The sequence below is a fragment of the Astyanax mexicanus genome, chromosome 18, assembly GCF_023375975.1.
Source record: "Astyanax mexicanus isolate ESR-SI-001 chromosome 18, AstMex3_surface, whole genome shotgun sequence".
Lineage (NCBI taxonomy): Eukaryota > Metazoa > Chordata > Actinopteri > Characiformes > Acestrorhamphidae > Astyanax > Astyanax mexicanus.
This window is the reverse complement of record NC_064425.1, coordinates 31,992,166-32,011,063: the sequence shown is the minus strand read 5'-3', so window position 1 is coordinate 32,011,063 and position 18,898 is coordinate 31,992,166. Positions and strand designations below refer to the sequence as shown.

Below are 18,898 nucleotides of genomic sequence, written 5' to 3'. Positions count from 1 at the left end.
TATTAGCATGAAGAAACAATATCCTCCTTCAGAAAAATGAAATAACTTTTAAGTGAGTATTTAATCTGTATATGGTTTACTGTAAGTGTTTTATATGAAGAGTAAACACAGTGTAGCCTTGTAAAAATTTGTGACATCATGGACTGAACGGAGTAAAAAATAAAGGAAAGATGGAAAAGCTTACAGCACCTGGTATTCCCAGGCGGTCTCCCATCCAAGTACTAACCAGGCCCGACCCTGCTTAGCTTCCGAGATCAGACGAGATCGGGCGTTCTCAGGGTGGTATGGCCGTAAGCGAAAGATCAACTCCCAACAAGCCTATTTATAAGTCACTCACAGACCTGAGTCTTTTCACTGTCATTTACTGCTCTTGACAAAAGTAAAGCAGCTCTACGGACTAATACAAAGATCTTGCCTCAAAATAAAAGCTCCTTTTAACTTTCACTACAAAAAGTAAACAAAGAAAAAAAGACAAAAACTCCCTATATGTCTTAATTTTTATCTCTTCATTTTTTTTGTTCAATTTTCTTGCTCTACGTTTCTTACTCAATGGAATGGAAGCTTCAGATTAGGCCCAATAAAAAAAAAAGCCCAATTAAAAAAAAATCATATTTACAAAGAGTATTCTGAGAAATAAATAAATAAAATCATACACACACATTAAAGTATACTTGGCATACATTTACAGAAAGGCCCTGTGTCCTACAGAAGGTGCCTTTTTAATTTTTTTCACCCCTGCCATCCAAACAGCCTGAGTCCGCGGCACACTTGATCCAGGTAATTAAGACCTTCAGGATCACGTGAACATTCTAGACTCAGGTGTGTTAAATCTGAAATCTTTAGCGTGGTAGAGCCCCAGGAACAGGAGTCAGTCGCCCTGTACCTATGTTAAGAAAATAAAAAATAATGCATTTTTTCTTTATTTATTAGCATGAAGAAACAATATCCTCCTTCAGAAAAATGAAATAACTTTTAAGTGAGTATTTAATCTGTATATGGTTTACTGTAAGTGTTTTATATGAAGAGTAAACACAGTGTAGCCTTTTAAAAATTTGTGAAATCATGGACTGAACGGAGTAAAAAATAAAGGAAAGATGGAAAAGCTTACAGCACCTGGTATTCCCAGGCGGTCTCCCATCCAAGTACTAACCAGGCCCGACCCTGCTTAGCTTCCGAGATCAGACGAGATCGGGCGTTCTCAGGGTGGTATGGCCGTAAGCGAAAGATCAACTCCCAACAAGCCTATTTATAAGTCACTCACAGACCTGAGTCTTTTCACTGTCATTTACTGCTCTTGACAAAAGTAAAGCAGCTCTACGGACTAATACAAAGATCTTGCCTCAAAATAAAAGCTCCTTTTAACTTTCACTACAAAAAGTAACCAAAGAAAAAAAGACAAAAACTCCCTATATGTCTTAATTTTTATCTCTTCATTTTTTTGTTCAATTTTCTTGCTCTACGTTTCTTAATCAATGGAATGGAAGCTTCAGATTAGGCCCAATAAAAAAAAGCCCAATTTAAAAAAAAATCATATTTACAAAGAATATTCTGAGAAATAAATAAATAAAATCATACACACACATTAAAGTATACTTGGCATACATTTACAGAAAGGCCCTGTGTCCTACAGAAGGTGCCTTTTTAAATTTTTTCACCCCTGCCATCCAAACAGCCTGAGTCCGCGGCACACTTGATCCAGGTAATTAAGACCTTCAGGATCACGTGAACATTCTAGACTCAGGTGTGTTAAATCTGAGATCTTTAGCGTGGTAGAGCCCCAGGAACAGGAGTCAGTCGCCCTGTACCTATGTTAAGAAAATAAAAAATAATGCATTTTTTCTTCATTTATTAGCATGAAGAAACAATATCCTCCTTCAGAAAAATGAAATAACTTTTAAGTGAGTATTTAATCTGTATATGGTTTACTGTAAGTGTTTTATATGAAGAGTAAACACAGTGTAGCCTTGTAAAAATTTGTGACATCATGGACTGAACGGAGTAAAAAATAAAGGAAAGATGGAAAAGCTTACAGCACCTGGTATTCCCAGGCGGTCTCCCATCCAAGTACTAACCAGGCCCGACCCTGCTTAGCTTCCGAGATCAGACGAGATCGGGCGTTCTCAGGGTGGTATGGCCGTAAGCGAAAGATCAACTCCCAACAAGCCTATTTATAAGTCACTCACAGACCTGAGTCTTTTCACTGTCATTTACTGCTCTTGACAAAAGTAAAGCAGCTCTACGGACTAATACAAAGATCTTGCCTCAAAATAAAAGCTCCTTTTAACTTTCACTACAAAAAGTAACCAAAGAAAAAAAGACAAAAACTCCCTATATGTCTTAATTTTTATCTCTTCATTTTTTTGTTCAATTTTCTTGCTCTACGTTTCTTAATCAATGGAATGGAAGCTTCAGATTAGGCCCAATAAAAAAAAAGCCCAATTTTAAAAAAAATCATATTTACAAAGAATATTCTGAGAAATAAATAAATAAAATCATACACACACATTAAAGTATACTTGGCATACATTTACAGAAAGGCCCTGTGTCCTACAGAAGGTGCCTTTTTAATTTTTTTCACCCCTGCCATCCAAACAGCCTGAGTCCGCGGCACACTTGATCCAGGTAATTAAGACCTTCAGGATCACGTGAACATTCTAGACTCAGGTGTGTTAAATCTGAGATCTTTAGCGTGGTAGAGCCCCAGGAACAGGAGTCAGTCGCCCTGTACCTATGTTAAGAAAATAAAAAATAATGCATTTTTTCTTCATTTATTAGCATGAAGAAACAATATCCTCCTTCAGAAAAATGAAATAACTTTTAAGTGAGTATTTAATCTGTATATGGTTTACTGTAAGTGTTTTATATGAAGAGTAAACACAGTGTAGCCTTGTAAAAATTTGTGACATCATGGACTGAACGGAGTAAAAAATAAAGGAAAGATGGAAAAGCTTACAGAACCTGGTATTCCCAGGCGGTCTCCCATCCAAGTACTAACCAGGCCCGACCCTGCTTAGCTTCCGAGATCAGACGAGATCGGGCGTTCTCAGGGTGGTATGGCCGTAAGCGAAAGATCAACTCCCAACAAGCCTATTTATAAGTCACTCACAGACCTGAGTCTTTTCACTGTCATTTACTGCTCTTGACAAAAGTAAAGCAGCTCTACGGACTAATACAAAGATCTTGCCTCAAAATAAAAGCTCCTTTTAACTTTCACTACAAAAAGTAAACAAAGAAAAAAAGACAAAAACTCCCTATATGTCTTAATTTTTATCTCTTCATTTTTTTGTTCAATTTTCTTGCTCTACGTTTCTTAATCAATGGAATGGAAGCTTCAGATTAGGCCCAATAAAAAAAAGCCCAATTTAAAAAAAAATCATATTTACAAAGAATATTCTGAGAAATAAATAAATAAAATCATACACACACATTAAAGTATACTTGGCATACATTTACAGAAAGGCCCTGTGTCCTACAGAAGGTGCATTTTTAATTTTTTTCACCCCTGCCATCCAAACAGCCTGAGTCCGCGGCACACTTGATCCAGGTAATTAGGACCTTCAGGATCACGTGAACATTCTAGACTCAGGTGTGTTAAATCTGAAATCTTTAGCGTGGTAGAGCCCCAGGAACAGGAGTCAGTCGCCCTGTACCTATGTTAAGAAAATAAAAATAATGCATTTTTTCTTTATTTATTAGCATGAAGAAACAATATCCTCCTTCAGAAAAATGAAATAACTTTTAAGTGAGTATTTAATCTGTATATGGTTTACTGTAAGTGTTTTATATGAAGAGTAAACACAGTGTAGCCTTTTAAAAATTTGTGAAATCATGGACTGAACGGAGTAAAAAATAAAGGAAAGATGGAAAAGCTTACAGCACCTGGTATTCCCAGGCGGTCTCCCATCCAAGTACTAACCAGGCCCGACCCTGCTTAGCTTCCGAGATCAGACGAGATCGGGCGTTCTCAGGGTGGTATGGCCGTAAGCGAAAGATCAACTCCCAACAAGCCTATTTATAAGTCACTCACAGACCTGAGTCTTTTCACTGTCATTTACTGCTCTTGACAAAAGTAAAGCAGCTCTACGGACTAATACAAAGATCTTGCCTCAAAATAAAAGCTCCTTTTAACTTTCACTACAAAAAGTAACCAAAGAAAAAAAGACAAAAACTGCCTATATGTCTTAATTTTTATCTCTTCATTTTTTTTGTTCAATTTTCTTGCTCTACGTTTCTTACTCAATGGAATGGAAGCTTCAGATTAGGCCCAATAAAAAAAAAGCCCAATTAAAAAAAATCATATTTACAAAGAGTATTCTGAGAAATAAATAAATAAAATCATACACACACATTAAAGTATACTTGGCATACATTTACAGAAAGGCCCTGTGTCCTACAGAAGGTGCCTTTTTAATTTTTTTCACCCCTGCCATCCAAACAGCCTGAGTCCGCGGCACACTTGATCCAGGTAATTAAGACCTTCAGGATCACGTGAACATTCTAGACTCAGGTGTGTTAAATCTGAAATCTTTAGCGTGGTAGAGCCCCAGGAACAGGAGTCAGTCGCCCTGTACCTATGTTAAGAAAATAAAAAATAATGCATTTTTTCTTTATTTATTAGCATGAAGAAACAATATCCTCCTTCAGAAAAATGAAATAACTTTTAAGTGAGTATTTAATCTGTATATGGTTTACTGTAAGTGTTTTATATGAAGAGTAAACACAGTGTAGCCTTGTAAAAATTTGTGACATCATGGACTGAACGGAGTAAAAAATAAAGGAAAGATGGAAAAGCTTACAGCACCTGGTATTCCCAGGCGGTCTCCCATCCAAGTACTAACCAGGCCCGACCCTGCTTAGCTTCCGAGATCAGACGAGATCGGGCGTTCTCAGGGTGGTATGGCCGTAAGCGAAAGATCAACTCCCAACAAGCCTATTTATAAGTCACTCACAGACCTGAGTCTTTTCACTGTCATTTACTGCTCTTGACAAAAGTAAAGCAGCTCTACGGACTAATACAAAGATCTTGCCTCAAAATAAAAGCTCCTTTTAACTTTCACTACAAAAAGTAAACAAAGAAAAAAAGACAAAAACTCCCTATATGTCTTAATTTTTATCTCTTCATTTTTTTTGTTCAATTTTCTTGCTCTACGTTTCTTACTCAATGGAATGGAAGCTTCAGATTAGGCCCAATAAAAAAAAAAGCCCAATTAAAAAAAAATCATATTTACAAAGAGTATTCTGAGAAATAAATAAATAAAATCATACACACACATTAAAGTATACTTGGCATACATTTACAGAAAGGCCCTGTGTCCTACAGAAGGTGCCTTTTTAATTTTTTTCACCCCTGCCATCCAAACAGCCTGAGTCCGCGGCACACTTGATCCAGGTAATTAAGACCTTCAGGATCACGTGAACATTCTAGACTCAGGTGTGTTAAATCTGAAATCTTTAGCGTGGTAGAGCCCCAGGAACAGGAGTCAGTCGCCCTGTACCTATGTTAAGAAAATAAAAAATAATGCATTTTTTCTTTATTTATTAGCATGAAGAAACAATATCCTCCTTCAGAAAAATGAAATAACTTTTAAGTGAGTATTTAATCTGTATATGGTTTACTGTAAGTGTTTTATATGAAGAGTAAACACAGTGTAGCCTTTTAAAAATTTGTGAAATCATGGACTGAACGGAGTAAAAAATAAAGGAAAGATGGAAAAGCTTACAGCACCTGGTATTCCCAGGCGGTCTCCCATCCAAGTACTAACCAGGCCCGACCCTGCTTAGCTTCCGAGATCAGACGAGATCGGGCGTTCTCAGGGTGGTATGGCCGTAAGCGAAAGATCAACTCCCAACAAGCCTATTTATAAGTCACTCACAGACCTGAGTCTTTTCACTGTCATTTACTGCTCTTGACAAAAGTAAAGCAGCTCTACGGACTAATACAAAGATCTTGCCTCAAAATAAAAGCTCCTTTTAACTTTCACTACAAAAAGTAACCAAAGAAAAAAAGACAAAAACTCCCTATATGTCTTAATTTTTATCTCTTCATTTTTTTTGTTCAATTTTCTTGCTCTACGTTTCTTACTCAATGGAATGGAAGCTTCAGATTAGGCCCAATAAAAAAAAAAGCCCAATTAAAAAAAAAATCATATTTACAAAGAATATTCTGAGAAATAAATAAATAAAATCATACACACACATTAAAGTATACTTGGCATACATTTACAGAAAGGCCCTGTGTCCTACAGAAGGTGCCTTTTTAAATTTTTTCACCCCTGCCATCCAAACAGCCTGAGTCCGCGGCACACTTGATCCAGGTAATTAGGACCTTCAGGATCACGTGAACATTCTAGACTCAGGTGTGTTAAATCTGAAATCTTTAGCGTGGTAGAGCCCCAGGAACAGGAGTCAGTCGCCCTGTACCTATGTTAAGAAAATAAAAATAATGCATTTTTTCTTTATTTATTAGCATGAAGAAACAATATCCTCCTTCAGAAAAATGAAATAACTTTTAAGTGAGTATTTAATCTGTATATGGTTTACTGTAAGTGTTTTATATGAAGAGTAAACACAGTGTAGCCTTTTAAAAATTTGTGAAATCATGGACTGAACGGAGTAAAAAATAAAGGAAAGATGGAAAAGCTTACAGCACCTGGTATTCCCAGGCGGTCTCCCATCCAAGTACTAACCAGGCCCGACCCTGCTTAGCTTCCGAGATCAGACGAGATCGGGCGTTCTCAGGGTGGTATGGCCGTAAGCGAAAGATCAACTCCCAACAAGCCTATTTATAAGTCACTCACAGACCTGAGTCTTTTCACTGTCATTTACTGCTCTTGACAAAAGTAAAGCAGCTCTACGGACTAATACAAAGATCTTGCCTCAAAATAAAAGCTCCTTTTAACTTTCACTACAAAAAGTAACCAAAGAAAAAAAGACAAAAACTGCCTATATGTCTTAATTTTTATCTCTTCATTTTTTTTGTTCAATTTTCTTGCTCTACGTTTCTTACTCAATGGAATGGAAGCTTCAGATTAGGCCCAATAAAAAAAAAGCCCAATTAAAAAAAATCATATTTACAAAGAGTATTCTGAGAAATAAATAAATAAAATCATACACACACATTAAAGTATACTTGGCATACATTTACAGAAAGGCCCTGTGTCCTACAGAAGGTGCCTTTTTAATTTTTTTCACCCCTGCCATCCAAACAGCCTGAGTCCGCGGCACACTTGATCCAGGTAATTAAGACCTTCAGGATCACGTGAACATTCTAGACTCAGGTGTGTTAAATCTGAGATCTTTAGCGTGGTAGAGCCCCAGGAACAGGAGTCAGTCGCCCTGTACCTATGTTAAGAAAATAAAAAATAATGCATTTTTTCTTCATTTATTAGCATGAAGAAACAATATCCTCCTTCAGAAAAATGAAATAACTTTTAAGTGAGTATTTAATCTGTATATGGTTTACTGTAAGTGTTTTATATGAAGAGTAAACACAGTGTAGCCTTGTAAAAATTTGTGACATCATGGACTGAACGGAGTAAAAAATAAAGGAAAGATGGAAAAGCTTACAGAACCTGGTATTCCCAGGCGGTCTCCCATCCAAGTACTAACCAGGCCCGACCCTGCTTAGCTTCCGAGATCAGACGAGATCGGGCGTTCTCAGGGTGGTATGGCCGTAAGCGAAAGATCAACTCCCAACAAGCCTATTTATAAGTCACTCACAGACCTGAGTCTTTTCACTGTCATTTACTGCTCTTGACAAAAGTAAAGCAGCTACGGACTAATACAAAGATCTTGCCTCAAAATAAAAGCTCCTTTTAACTTTCACTACAAAAAGTAAACAAAGAAAAAAAGACAAAAACTCCCTATATGTCTTAATTTTTATCTCTTCATTTTTTTTGTTCAATTTTCTTGCTCTACGTTTCTTAATCAATGGAATGGAAGCTTCAGATTAGGCCCAATAAAAAAAAAGCCCAATTTAAAAAAAAATCATATTTACAAAGAATATTCTGAGAAATAAATAAATAAAATCATACACACACATTAAAGTATACTTGGCATACATTTACAGAAAGGCCCTGTGTCCTACAGAAGGTGCCTTTTTAATTTTTTTCACCCCTGCCATCCAAACAGCCTGAGTCCGCGGCACACTTGATCCAGGTAATTAAGACCTTCAGGATCACGTGAACATTCTAGACTCAGGTGTGTTAAATCTGAGATCTTTAGCGTGGTAGAGCCCCAGGAACAGGAGTCAGTCGCCCTGTACCTATGTTAAGAAAATAAAAAATAATGCATTTTTTCTTCATTTATTAGCATGAAGAAACAATATCCTCCTTCAGAAAAATGAAATAACTTTTAAGTGAGTATTTAATCTGTATATGGTTTACTGTAAGTGTTTTATATGAAGAGTAAACACAGTGTAGCCTTGTAAAAATTTGTGACATCATGGACTGAACGGAGTAAAAAATAAAGGAAAGATGGAAAAGCTTACAGCACCTGGTATTCCCAGGCGGTCTCCCATCCAAGTACTAACCAGGCCCGACCCTGCTTAGCTTCCGAGATCAGACGAGATCGGGCGTTCTCAGGGTGGTATGGCCGTAAGCGAAAGATCAACTCCCAACAAGCCTATTTATAAGTCACTCACAGACCTGAGTCTTTTCACTGTCATTTACTGCTCTTGACAAAAGTAAAGCAGCTCTACGGACTAATACAAAGATCTTGCCTCAAAATAAAAGCTCCTTTTAACTTTCACTACAAAAAGTAACCAAAGAAAAAAAGACAAAAACTCCCTATATGTCTTAATTTTTATCTCTTCATTTTTTTGTTCAATTTTCTTGCTCTACGTTTCTTAATCAATGGAATGGAAGCTTCAGATTAGGCCCAATAAAAAAAAGCCCAATTTAAAAAAAAATCATATTTACAAAGAATATTCTGAGAAATAAATAAATAAAATCATACACACACATTAAAGTATACTTGGCATACATTTACAGAAAGGCCCTGTGTCCTACAGAAGGTGCATTTTTAATTTTTTTCACCCCTGCCATCCAAACAGCCTGAGTCCGCGGCACACTTGATCCAGGTAATTAGGACCTTCAGGATCACGTGAACATTCTAGACTCAGGTGTGTTAAATCTGAAATCTTTAGCGTGGTAGAGCCCCAGGAACAGGAGTCAGTCGCCCTGTACCTATGTTAAGAAAATAAAAATAATGCATTTTTTCTTTATTTATTAGCATGAAGAAACAATATCCTCCTTCAGAAAAATGAAATAACTTTTAAGTGAGTATTTAATCTGTATATGGTTTACTGTAAGTGTTTTATATGAAGAGTAAACACAGTGTAGCCTTTTAAAAATTTGTGAAATCATGGACTGAACGGAGTAAAAAATAAAGGAAAGATGGAAAAGCTTACAGCACCTGGTATTCCCAGGCGGTCTCCCATCCAAGTACTAACCAGGCCCGACCCTGCTTAGCTTCCGAGATCAGACGAGATCGGGCGTTCTCAGGGTGGTATGGCCGTAAGCGAAAGATCAACTCCCAACAAGCCTATTTATAAGTCACTCACAGACCTGAGTCTTTTCACTGTCATTTACTGCTCTTGACAAAAGTAAAGCAGCTCTACGGACTAATACAAAGATCTTGCCTCAAAATAAAAGCTCCTTTTAACTTTCACTACAAAAAGTAACCAAAGAAAAAAAGACAAAAACTGCCTATATGTCTTAATTTTTATCTCTTCATTTTTTTTGTTCAATTTTCTTGCTCTACGTTTCTTACTCAATGGAATGGAAGCTTCAGATTAGGCCCAATAAAAAAAAAGCCCAATTAAAAAAAATCATATTTACAAAGAGTATTCTGAGAAATAAATAAATAAAATCATACACACACATTAAAGTATACTTGGCATACATTTACAGAAAGGCCCTGTGTCCTACAGAAGGTGCCTTTTTAATTTTTTTCACCCCTGCCATCCAAACAGCCTGAGTCCGCGGCACACTTGATCCAGGTAATTAAGACCTTCAGGATCACGTGAACATTCTAGACTCAGGTGTGTTAAATCTGAAATCTTTAGCGTGGTAGAGCCCCAGGAACAGGAGTCAGTCGCCCTGTACCTATGTTAAGAAAATAAAAAATAATGCATTTTTTCTTTATTTATTAGCATGAAGAAACAATATCCTCCTTCAGAAAAATGAAATAACTTTTAAGTGAGTATTTAATCTGTATATGGTTTACTGTAAGTGTTTTATATGAAGAGTAAACACAGTGTAGCCTTGTAAAAATTTGTGACATCATGGACTGAACGGAGTAAAAAATAAAGGAAAGATGGAAAAGCTTACAGCACCTGGTATTCCCAGGCGGTCTCCCATCCAAGTACTAACCAGGCCCGACCCTGCTTAGCTTCCGAGATCAGACGAGATCGGGCGTTCTCAGGGTGGTATGGCCGTAAGCGAAAGATCAACTCCCAACAAGCCTATTTATAAGTCACTCACAGACCTGAGTCTTTTCACTGTCATTTACTGCTCTTGACAAAAGTAAAGCAGCTCTACGGACTAATACAAAGATCTTGCCTCAAAATAAAAGCTCCTTTTAACTTTCACTACAAAAAGTAAACAAAGAAAAAAAGACAAAAACTCCCTATATGTCTTAATTTTTATCTCTTCATTTTTTTTGTTCAATTTTCTTGCTCTACGTTTCTTACTCAATGGAATGGAAGCTTCAGATTAGGCCCAATAAAAAAAAAAAGCCCAATTAAAAAAAATCATATTTACAAAGAGTATTCTGAGAAATAAATAAATAAAATCATACACACACATTAAAGTATACTTGGCATACATTTACAGAAAGGCCCTGTGTCCTACAGAAGGTGCCTTTTTAATTTTTTTCACCCCTGCCATCCAAACAGCCTGAGTCCGCGGCACACTTGATCCAGGTAATTAAGACCTTCAGGATCACGTGAACATTCTAGACTCAGGTGTGTTAAATCTGAAATCTTTAGCGTGGTAGAGCCCCAGGAACAGGAGTCAGTCGCCCTGTACCTATGTTAAGAAAATAAAAAATAATGCATTTTTTCTTTATTTATTAGCATGAAGAAACAATATCCTCCTTCAGAAAAATGAAATAACTTTTAAGTGAGTATTTAATCTGTATATGGTTTACTGTAAGTGTTTTATATGAAGAGTAAACACAGTGTAGCCTTTTAAAAATTTGTGAAATCATGGACTGAACGGAGTAAAAAATAAAGGAAAGATGGAAAAGCTTACAGCACCTGGTATTCCCAGGCGGTCTCCCATCCAAGTACTAACCAGGCCCGACCCTGCTTAGCTTCCGAGATCAGACGAGATCGGGCGTTCTCAGGGTGGTATGGCCGTAAGCGAAAGATCAACTCCCAACAAGCCTATTTATAAGTCACTCACAGACCTGAGTCTTTTCACTGTCATTTACTGCTCTTGACAAAAGTAAAGCAGCTCTACGGACTAATACAAAGATCTTGCCTCAAAATAAAAGCTCCTTTTAACTTTCACTACAAAAAGTAACCAAAGAAAAAAAGACAAAAACTGCCTATATGTCTTAATTTTTATCTCTTCATTTTTTTTGTTCAATTTTCTTGCTCTACGTTTCTTACTCAATGGAATGGAAGCTTCAGATTAGGCCCAATAAAAAAAAAGCCCAATTAAAAAAAATCATATTTACAAAGAGTATTCTGAGAAATAAATTAATAAAATCATACACACACATTAAAGTATACTTGGCATACATTTACAGAAAGGCCCTGTGTCCTACAGAAGGTGCCTTTTTAATTTTTTTCACCCCTGCCATCCAAACAGCCTGAGTCCGCGGCACACTTGATCCAGGTAATTAAGACCTTCAGGATCACGAGAACATTCTAGACTCAGGTGTGTTAAATCTGAAATCTTTAGCGTGGTAGAGCCCCAGGAACAGGAGTCAGTCGCCCTGTACCTATGTTAAGAAAATAAAAAATAATGCATTTTTTCTTTATTTATTAGCATGAAGAAACAATATCCTCCTTCAGAAAAATGAAATAACTTTTAAGTGAGTATTTAATCTGTATATGGTTTACTGTAAGTGTTTTATATGAAGAGTAAACACAGTGTAGCCTTGTAAAAATTTGTGACATCATGGACTGAACGGAGTAAAAAATAAAGGAAAGATGGAAAAGCTTACAGCACCTGGTATTCCCAGGCGGTCTCCCATCCAAGTACTAACCAGGCCCGACCCTGCTTAGCTTCCGAGATCAGACGAGATCGGGCGTTCTCAGGGTGGTATGGCCGTAAGCGAAAGATCAACTCCCAACAAGCCTATTTATAAGTCACTCACAGACCTGAGTCTTTTCACTGTCATTTACTGCTCTTGACAAAAGTAAAGCAGCTCTACGGACTAATACAAAGATCTTGCCTCAAAATAAAAGCTCCTTTTAACTTTCACTACAAAAAGTAACCAAAGAAAAAAAGACAAAAACTCCCTATATGTCTTAATTTTTATCTCTTCATTTTTTTGTTCAATTTTCTTGCTCTACGTTTCTTAATCAATGGAATGGAAGCTTCAGATTAGGCCCAATAAAAAAAAAGCCCAATTTAAAAAAAAATCATATTTACAAAGAATATTCTGAGAAATAAATAAATAAAATCATACACACACATTAAAGTATACTTGGCATACATTTACAGAAAGGCCCTGTGTCCTACAGAAGGTGCCTTTTTAATTTTTTTCACCCCTGCCATCCAAACAGCCTGAGTCCGCGGCACACTTGATCCAGGTAATTAAGACCTTCAGGATCACGTGAACATTCTAGACTCAGGTGTGTTAAATCTGAGATCTTTAGCGTGGTAGAGCCCCAGGAACAGGAGTCAGTCGCCCTGTACCTATGTTAAGAAAATAAAAAATAATGCATTTTTTCTTCATTTATTAGCATGAAGAAACAATATCCTCCTTCAGAAAAATGAAATAACTTTTAAGTGAGTATTTAATCTGTATATGGTTTACTGTAAGTGTTTTATATGAAGAGTAAACACAGTGTAGCCTTGTAAAAATTTGTGACATCATGGACTGAACGGAGTAAAAAATAAAGGAAAGATGGAAAAGCTTACAGAACCTGGTATTCCCAGGCGGTCTCCCATCCAAGTACTAACCAGGCCCGACCCTGCTTAGCTTCCGAGATCAGACGAGATCGGGCGTTCTCAGGGTGGTATGGCCGTAAGCGAAAGATCAACTCCCAACAAGCCTATTTATAAGTCACTCACAGACCTGAATCTTTTCACTGTCATTTACTGCTCTTGACAAAAGTAAAGCAGCTACGGACTAATACAAAGATCTTGCCTCAAAATAAAAGCTCCTTTTAACTTTCACTACAAAAAGTAACCAAAGAAAAAAAGACAAAAACTCCCTATATGTCTTAATTTTTATCTCTTCATTTTTTTTGTTCAATTTTCTTGCTCTACGTTTCTTACTCAATGGAATGGAAGCTTCAGATTAGGCCCAATAAAAAAAAAGCCCAATTAAAAAAAAAATCATATTTACAAAGAATATTCTGAGAAATAAATAAATAAAATCATACACACACATTAAAGTATACTTGGCATACATTTACAGAAAGGCCCTGTGTCCTACAGAAGGTGCCTTTTTAAATTTTTTCACCCCTGACATCCAAACAGCCTGAGTCCGCGGCACACTTGATCCAGGTAATTAAGACCTTCAGGATCACGTGAACATTCTAGACTCAGGTGTGTTAAATCTGAAATCTTTAGCGTGGTAGAGCCCCAGGAACAGGAGTCAGTCGCCCTGTACCTATGTTAAGAAAATAAAAAATAATGCATTTTTTCTTTATTTATTAGCATGAAGAAACAATATCCTCCTTCAGAAAAATGAAATAACTTTTAAGTGAGTATTTAATCTGTATATGGTTTACTGTAAGTGTTTTATATGAAGAGTAAACACAGTGTAGCCTTGTAAAAATTTGTGACATCATGGACTGAACGGAGTAAAAAATAAAGGAAAGATGGAAAAGCTTACAGCACCTGGTATTCCCAGGCGGTCTCCCATCCAAGTACTAACCAGGCCCGACCCTGCTTAGCTTCCGAGATCAGACGAGATCGGGCGTTCTCAGGGTGGTATGGCCGTAAGCGAAAGATCAACTCCCAACAAGCCTATTTATAAGTCACTCACAGACCTGAGTCTTTTCACTGTCATTTACTGCTCTTGACAAAAGTAAAGCAGCTCTACGGACTAATACAAAGATCTTGCCTCAAAATAAAAGCTCCTTTTAACTTTCACTACAAAAAGTAACCAAAGAAAAAAAGACAAAAACTCCCTATATGTCTTAATTTTTATCTCTTCATTTTTTTGTTCAATTTTCTTGCTCTACGTTTCTTAATCAATGGAATGGAAGCTTCAGATTAGGCCCAATAAAAAAAAAGCCCAATTTAAAAAAAAATCATATTTACAAAGAATATTCTGAGAAATAAATAAATAAAATCATACACACACATTAAAGTATACTTGGCATACATTTACAGAAAGGCCCTGTGTCCTACAGAAGGTGCCTTTTTAATTTTTTTCACCCCTGCCATCCAAACAGCCTGAGTCCGCGGCACACTTGATCCAGGTAATTAAGACCTTCAGGATCACGTGAACATTCTAGACTCAGGTGTGTTAAATCTGAGATCTTTAGCGTGGTAGAGCCCCAGGAACAGGAGTCAGTCGCCCTGTACCTATGTTAAGAAAATAAAAAATAATGCATTTTTTCTTCATTTATTAGCATGAAGAAACAATATCCTCCTTCAGAAAAATGAAATAACTTTTAAGTGAGTATTTAATCTGTATATGGTTTACTGTAAGTGTTTTATATGAAGAGTAAACACAGTGTAGCCTTGTAAAAATTTGTGACATCATGGACTGAACGGAGTAAAAAATAAAGGAAAGATGGAAAAGCTTACAGCACCTGGTATTCCCAGGCGGTCTCCCATCCAAGTACTAACCAGGCCCGACCCTGCTTAGCTTCCGAGATCAGACGAGATCGGGCGTTCTCAGGGTGGTATGGCCGTAAGCGAAAGATCAACTCCCAACAAGCCTATTTATAAGTCACTCACAGACCTGAGTCTTTTCACTGTCATTTACTGCTCTTGACAAAAGTAAAGCAGCTCTACGGACTAATACAAAGATCTTGCCTCAAAATAAAAGCTCCTTTTAACTTTCACTACAAAAAGTAACCAAAGAAAAAAAGACAAAAACTCCCTATATGTCTTAATTTTTATCTCTTCATTTTTTTGTTCAATTTTCTTGCTCTACGTTTCTTAATCAATGGAATGGAAGCTTCAGATTAGGCCCAATAAAAAAAAAGCCCAATTTAAAAAAAAATCATATTTACAAAGAATATTCTGAGAAATAAATAAATAAAATCATACACACACATTAAAGTATACTTGGCATACATTTACAGAAAGGCCCTGTGTCCTACAGAAGGTGCCTTTTTAATTTTTTTCACCCCTGCCATCCAAACAGCCTGAGTCCGCGGCACACTTGATCCAGGTAATTAAGACCTTCAGGATCACGTGAACATTCTAGACTCAGGTGTGTTAAATCTGAGATCTTTAGCGTGGTAGAGCCCCAGGAACAGGAGTCAGTCGCCCTGTACCTATGTTAAGAAAATAAAAAATAATGCATTTTTTCTTCATTTATTAGCATGAAGAAACAATATCCTCCTTCAGAAAAATGAAATAACTTTTAAGTGAGTATTTAATCTGTATATGGTTTACTGTAAGTGTTTTATATGAAGAGTAAACACAGTGTAGCCTTGTAAAAATTTGTGACATCATGGACTGAACGGAGTAAAAAATAAAGGAAAGATGGAAAAGCTTACAGAACCTGGTATTCCCAGGCGGTCTCCCATCCAAGTACTAACCAGGCCCGACCCTGCTTAGCTTCCGAGATCAGACGAGATCGGGCGTTCTCAGGGTGGTATGGCCGTAAGCGAAAGATCAACTCCCAACAAGCCTATTTATAAGTCACTCACAGACCTGAGTCTTTTCACTGTCATTTACTGCTCTTGACAAAAGTAAAGCAGCTACGGACTAATACAAAGATCTTGCCTCAAAATAAAAGCTCCTTTTAACTTTCACTACAAAAAGTAACCAAAGAAAAAAAGACAAAAACTCCCTATATGTCTTAATTTTTATCTCTTCATTTTTTTTGTTCAATTTTCTTGCTCTACGTTTCTTACTCAATGGAATGGAAGCTTCAGATTAGGCCCAATAAAAAAAAAAGCCCAATTAAAAAAAAAATCATATTTACAAAGAATATTCTGAGAAATAAATAAATAAAATCATACACACACATTAAAGTATACTTGGCATACATTTACAGAAAGGCCCTGTGTCCTACAGAAGGTGCCTTTTTAAATTTTTTCACCCCTGCCATCCAAACAGCCTGAGTCCGCGGCACACTTGATCCAGGTAATTAAGACCTTCAGGATCACGTGAACATTCTAGACTCAGGTGTGTTAAATCTGAAATCTTTAGCGTGGTAGAGCCCCAGGAACAGGAGTCAGTCGCCCTGTACCTATGTTAAGAAAATAAAAAATAATGCATTTTTTCTTTATTTATTAGCATGAAGAAACAATATCCTCCTTCAGAAAAATGAAATAACTTTTAAGTGAGTATTTAATCTGTATATGGTTTACTGTAAGTGTTTTATATGAAGAGTAAACACAGTGTAGCCTTGTAAAAATTTGTGACATCATGGACTGAACGGAGTAAAAAATAAAGGAAAGATGGAAAAGCTTACAGCACCTGGTATTCCCAGGCGGTCTCCCATCCAAGTACTAACCAGGCCCGACCCTGCTTAGCTTCCGAGATCAGACGAGATCGGGCGTTCTCAGGGTGGTATGGCCGTAAGCGAAAGATCAACTCCCAACAAGCCTATTTATAAGTCACTCACAGACCTGAGTCTTTTCACTGTCATTTACTGCTCTTGACAAAAGTAAAGCAGCTCTACGGACTAATACAAAGATCTTGCCTCAAAATAAAAGCTCCTTTTAACTTTCACTACAAAAAGTAACCAAAGAAAAAAAGACAAAAACTCCCTATATGTCTTAATTTTTATCTCTTCATTTTTTTGTTCAATTTTCTTGCTCTACGTTTCTTAATCAATGGAATGGAAGCTTCAGATTAGGCCCAATAAAAAAAAGCCCAATTTAAAAAAAAATCATATTTACAAAGAATATTCTGAGAAATAAATAAATAAAATCATACACACACATTAAAGTATACTTGGCATACATTTACAGAAAGGCCCTGTGTCCTACAGAAGGTGCATTTTTAATTTTTTTCACCCCTGCCATCCAAACAGCCTGAGTCCGCGGCACACTTGATCCAGGTAATTAGGACCTTCAGGATCACGTGAACATTCTAGACTCAGGTGTGTTAAATCTGAAATCTTTAGCGTGGTAGAGCCCCAGGAACAGGAGTCAGTCGCCCTGTACCTATGTTAAGAAAATAAAAAATAATGCATTTTTTCTTTATTTATTAGCATGAAGAAACAATATCCTCCTTCAGAAAAATGAAATAACTTTTAAGTGAGTATTTAATCTGTATATGGTTTACTGTAAGTGTTTTATATGAAGAGTAAACACAGTGTAGCCTTGTAAAAATTTGTGACATCATGGACTGAACGGAGTAAAAAATAAAGGAAAGATGGAAAAGCTTACAGCACCTGGTATTCCCAGGCGGTCTCCCATCCAAGTACTAACCAGGCCCGACCCTGCTTAGCTTCCGAGATCAGACGAGATCGGGCGTTCTCAGGGTGGTATGGCCGTAAGCGAAAGATCAACTCCCAACAAGCCTATTTATAAGTCACTCACAGACCTGAGTCTTTTCACTGTCATTTACTGCTCTTGACAAAAGTAAAGCAGCTCTACGGACTAATACAAAGATCTTGCCTCAAAATAAAAGCTCCTTTTAACTTTCACTACAAAAAGTAAACAAAGAAAAAAAGACAAAAACTCCCTATATGTCTTAATTTTTATCTCTTCATTTTTTTTGTTCAATTTTCTTGCTCTACGTTTCTTACTCAATGGAATGGAAGCTTCAGATTAGGCCCAATAAAAAAAAAAGCCCAATTAAAAAAAAATCATATTTACAAAGAGTATTCTGAGAAATAAATAAATAAAATCATACACACACATTAAAGTATACTTGGCATACATTTACAGAAAGGCCCTGTGTCCTACAGAAGGTGCCTTTTTAATTTTTTTCACCCCTGCCATCCAAACAGCCTGAGTCCGCGGCACACTTGATCCAGGTAATTAAGACCTTCAGGATCACGTGAACATTCTAGACTCAGGTGTGTTAAATCTGAAATCTTTAGCGTGGTAGAGCCCCAGGAACAGGAGTCAGTCGCCCTGTACCTATGTTAAGAAAATAAAAAATAATGCATTTTTTCTTTATTTATTAGCATGAAGAAACAATATCCTCCTTCAGAAAAATGAAATAACTTTTAAGTGAGTATTTAATCTGTATATGGTTTACTGTAAGTGTTTTATATGAAGAGTAAACACAGTGTAGCCTTTTAAAAATTTGTGAAATCATGGACTGAACGGAGTAAAAAATAAAGGAAAGATGGAAAAGCTTACAGCACCTGGTATTCCCAGGCGGTCTCCCATCCAAGTACTAACCAGGCCCGACCCTGCTTAGCTTCCGAGATCAGACGAGATCGGGCGTTCTCAGGGTGGTATGGCCGTAAGCGAAAGATCAACTCCCAACAAGCCTATTTATAAGTCACTCACAGACCTGAGTCTTTTCACTGTCATTTACTGCTCTTGACAAAAGTAAAGCAGCTCTACGGACTAATACAAAGATCTTGCCTCAAAATAAAAGCTCCTTTTAACTTTCAC

The 18,898-nt window shown here is 36.8% G+C and overlaps 21 non-coding genes across 21 annotated transcripts; all 21 read right to left on the bottom strand.

Moving 5' to 3' along the window:
- Positions 1 to 177: 177 nt before the first annotated feature.
- LOC125782929 (5S ribosomal RNA) lies at positions 178 to 296 on the bottom strand. The gene has a single exon (XR_007425667.1). It is a non-coding gene; the product is annotated as a 5S ribosomal RNA (ribosomal RNA).
- Positions 297 to 1,101: 805 nt separating this feature from the next.
- LOC125782928 (5S ribosomal RNA) lies at positions 1,102 to 1,220 on the bottom strand. The gene has a single exon (XR_007425666.1). It is a non-coding gene; the product is annotated as a 5S ribosomal RNA (ribosomal RNA).
- Positions 1,221 to 2,023: 803 nt separating this feature from the next.
- On the bottom strand, positions 2,024 to 2,142 carry LOC125782927 (5S ribosomal RNA). Its single transcript, XR_007425665.1, has one exon. It is a non-coding gene; the product is annotated as a 5S ribosomal RNA (ribosomal RNA).
- Positions 2,143 to 2,946: 804 nt separating this feature from the next.
- LOC125783171 (5S ribosomal RNA) lies at positions 2,947 to 3,065 on the bottom strand. The gene has a single exon (XR_007425905.1). It is a non-coding gene; the product is annotated as a 5S ribosomal RNA (ribosomal RNA).
- An 802-nt stretch (positions 3,066 to 3,867) lies between these two features.
- Positions 3,868 to 3,986, bottom strand: LOC125782926 (5S ribosomal RNA). The gene has a single exon (XR_007425664.1). It is a non-coding gene; the product is annotated as a 5S ribosomal RNA (ribosomal RNA).
- An 803-nt stretch (positions 3,987 to 4,789) lies between these two features.
- Positions 4,790 to 4,908, bottom strand: LOC125782924 (5S ribosomal RNA). Its single transcript, XR_007425662.1, has one exon. It is a non-coding gene; the product is annotated as a 5S ribosomal RNA (ribosomal RNA).
- An 805-nt stretch (positions 4,909 to 5,713) lies between these two features.
- Positions 5,714 to 5,832, bottom strand: LOC125782923 (5S ribosomal RNA). The gene has a single exon (XR_007425661.1). It is a non-coding gene; the product is annotated as a 5S ribosomal RNA (ribosomal RNA).
- An 805-nt stretch (positions 5,833 to 6,637) lies between these two features.
- LOC125782922 (5S ribosomal RNA) lies at positions 6,638 to 6,756 on the bottom strand. The gene has a single exon (XR_007425660.1). It is a non-coding gene; the product is annotated as a 5S ribosomal RNA (ribosomal RNA).
- Positions 6,757 to 7,559: 803 nt separating this feature from the next.
- On the bottom strand, positions 7,560 to 7,678 carry LOC125783170 (5S ribosomal RNA). Its single transcript, XR_007425904.1, has one exon. It is a non-coding gene; the product is annotated as a 5S ribosomal RNA (ribosomal RNA).
- Positions 7,679 to 8,481: 803 nt separating this feature from the next.
- On the bottom strand, positions 8,482 to 8,600 carry LOC125782921 (5S ribosomal RNA). The gene has a single exon (XR_007425659.1). It is a non-coding gene; the product is annotated as a 5S ribosomal RNA (ribosomal RNA).
- An 802-nt stretch (positions 8,601 to 9,402) lies between these two features.
- LOC125782920 (5S ribosomal RNA) lies at positions 9,403 to 9,521 on the bottom strand. The gene has a single exon (XR_007425658.1). It is a non-coding gene; the product is annotated as a 5S ribosomal RNA (ribosomal RNA).
- Positions 9,522 to 10,324: 803 nt separating this feature from the next.
- On the bottom strand, positions 10,325 to 10,443 carry LOC125782919 (5S ribosomal RNA). The gene has a single exon (XR_007425657.1). It is a non-coding gene; the product is annotated as a 5S ribosomal RNA (ribosomal RNA).
- Positions 10,444 to 11,248: 805 nt separating this feature from the next.
- Positions 11,249 to 11,367, bottom strand: LOC125782918 (5S ribosomal RNA). The gene has a single exon (XR_007425656.1). It is a non-coding gene; the product is annotated as a 5S ribosomal RNA (ribosomal RNA).
- An 803-nt stretch (positions 11,368 to 12,170) lies between these two features.
- Positions 12,171 to 12,289, bottom strand: LOC125782917 (5S ribosomal RNA). Its single transcript, XR_007425655.1, has one exon. It is a non-coding gene; the product is annotated as a 5S ribosomal RNA (ribosomal RNA).
- Positions 12,290 to 13,093: 804 nt separating this feature from the next.
- Positions 13,094 to 13,212, bottom strand: LOC125783169 (5S ribosomal RNA). The gene has a single exon (XR_007425903.1). It is a non-coding gene; the product is annotated as a 5S ribosomal RNA (ribosomal RNA).
- An 803-nt stretch (positions 13,213 to 14,015) lies between these two features.
- Positions 14,016 to 14,134, bottom strand: LOC125782916 (5S ribosomal RNA). The gene has a single exon (XR_007425654.1). It is a non-coding gene; the product is annotated as a 5S ribosomal RNA (ribosomal RNA).
- An 804-nt stretch (positions 14,135 to 14,938) lies between these two features.
- On the bottom strand, positions 14,939 to 15,057 carry LOC125782915 (5S ribosomal RNA). The gene has a single exon (XR_007425653.1). It is a non-coding gene; the product is annotated as a 5S ribosomal RNA (ribosomal RNA).
- Positions 15,058 to 15,861: 804 nt separating this feature from the next.
- LOC125783168 (5S ribosomal RNA) lies at positions 15,862 to 15,980 on the bottom strand. The gene has a single exon (XR_007425902.1). It is a non-coding gene; the product is annotated as a 5S ribosomal RNA (ribosomal RNA).
- Positions 15,981 to 16,784: 804 nt separating this feature from the next.
- Positions 16,785 to 16,903, bottom strand: LOC125782913 (5S ribosomal RNA). The gene has a single exon (XR_007425651.1). It is a non-coding gene; the product is annotated as a 5S ribosomal RNA (ribosomal RNA).
- Positions 16,904 to 17,706: 803 nt separating this feature from the next.
- On the bottom strand, positions 17,707 to 17,825 carry LOC125782912 (5S ribosomal RNA). Its single transcript, XR_007425650.1, has one exon. It is a non-coding gene; the product is annotated as a 5S ribosomal RNA (ribosomal RNA).
- An 805-nt stretch (positions 17,826 to 18,630) lies between these two features.
- Positions 18,631 to 18,749, bottom strand: LOC125782911 (5S ribosomal RNA). Its single transcript, XR_007425649.1, has one exon. It is a non-coding gene; the product is annotated as a 5S ribosomal RNA (ribosomal RNA).
- Positions 18,750 to 18,898: the final 149 nt, after the last annotated feature.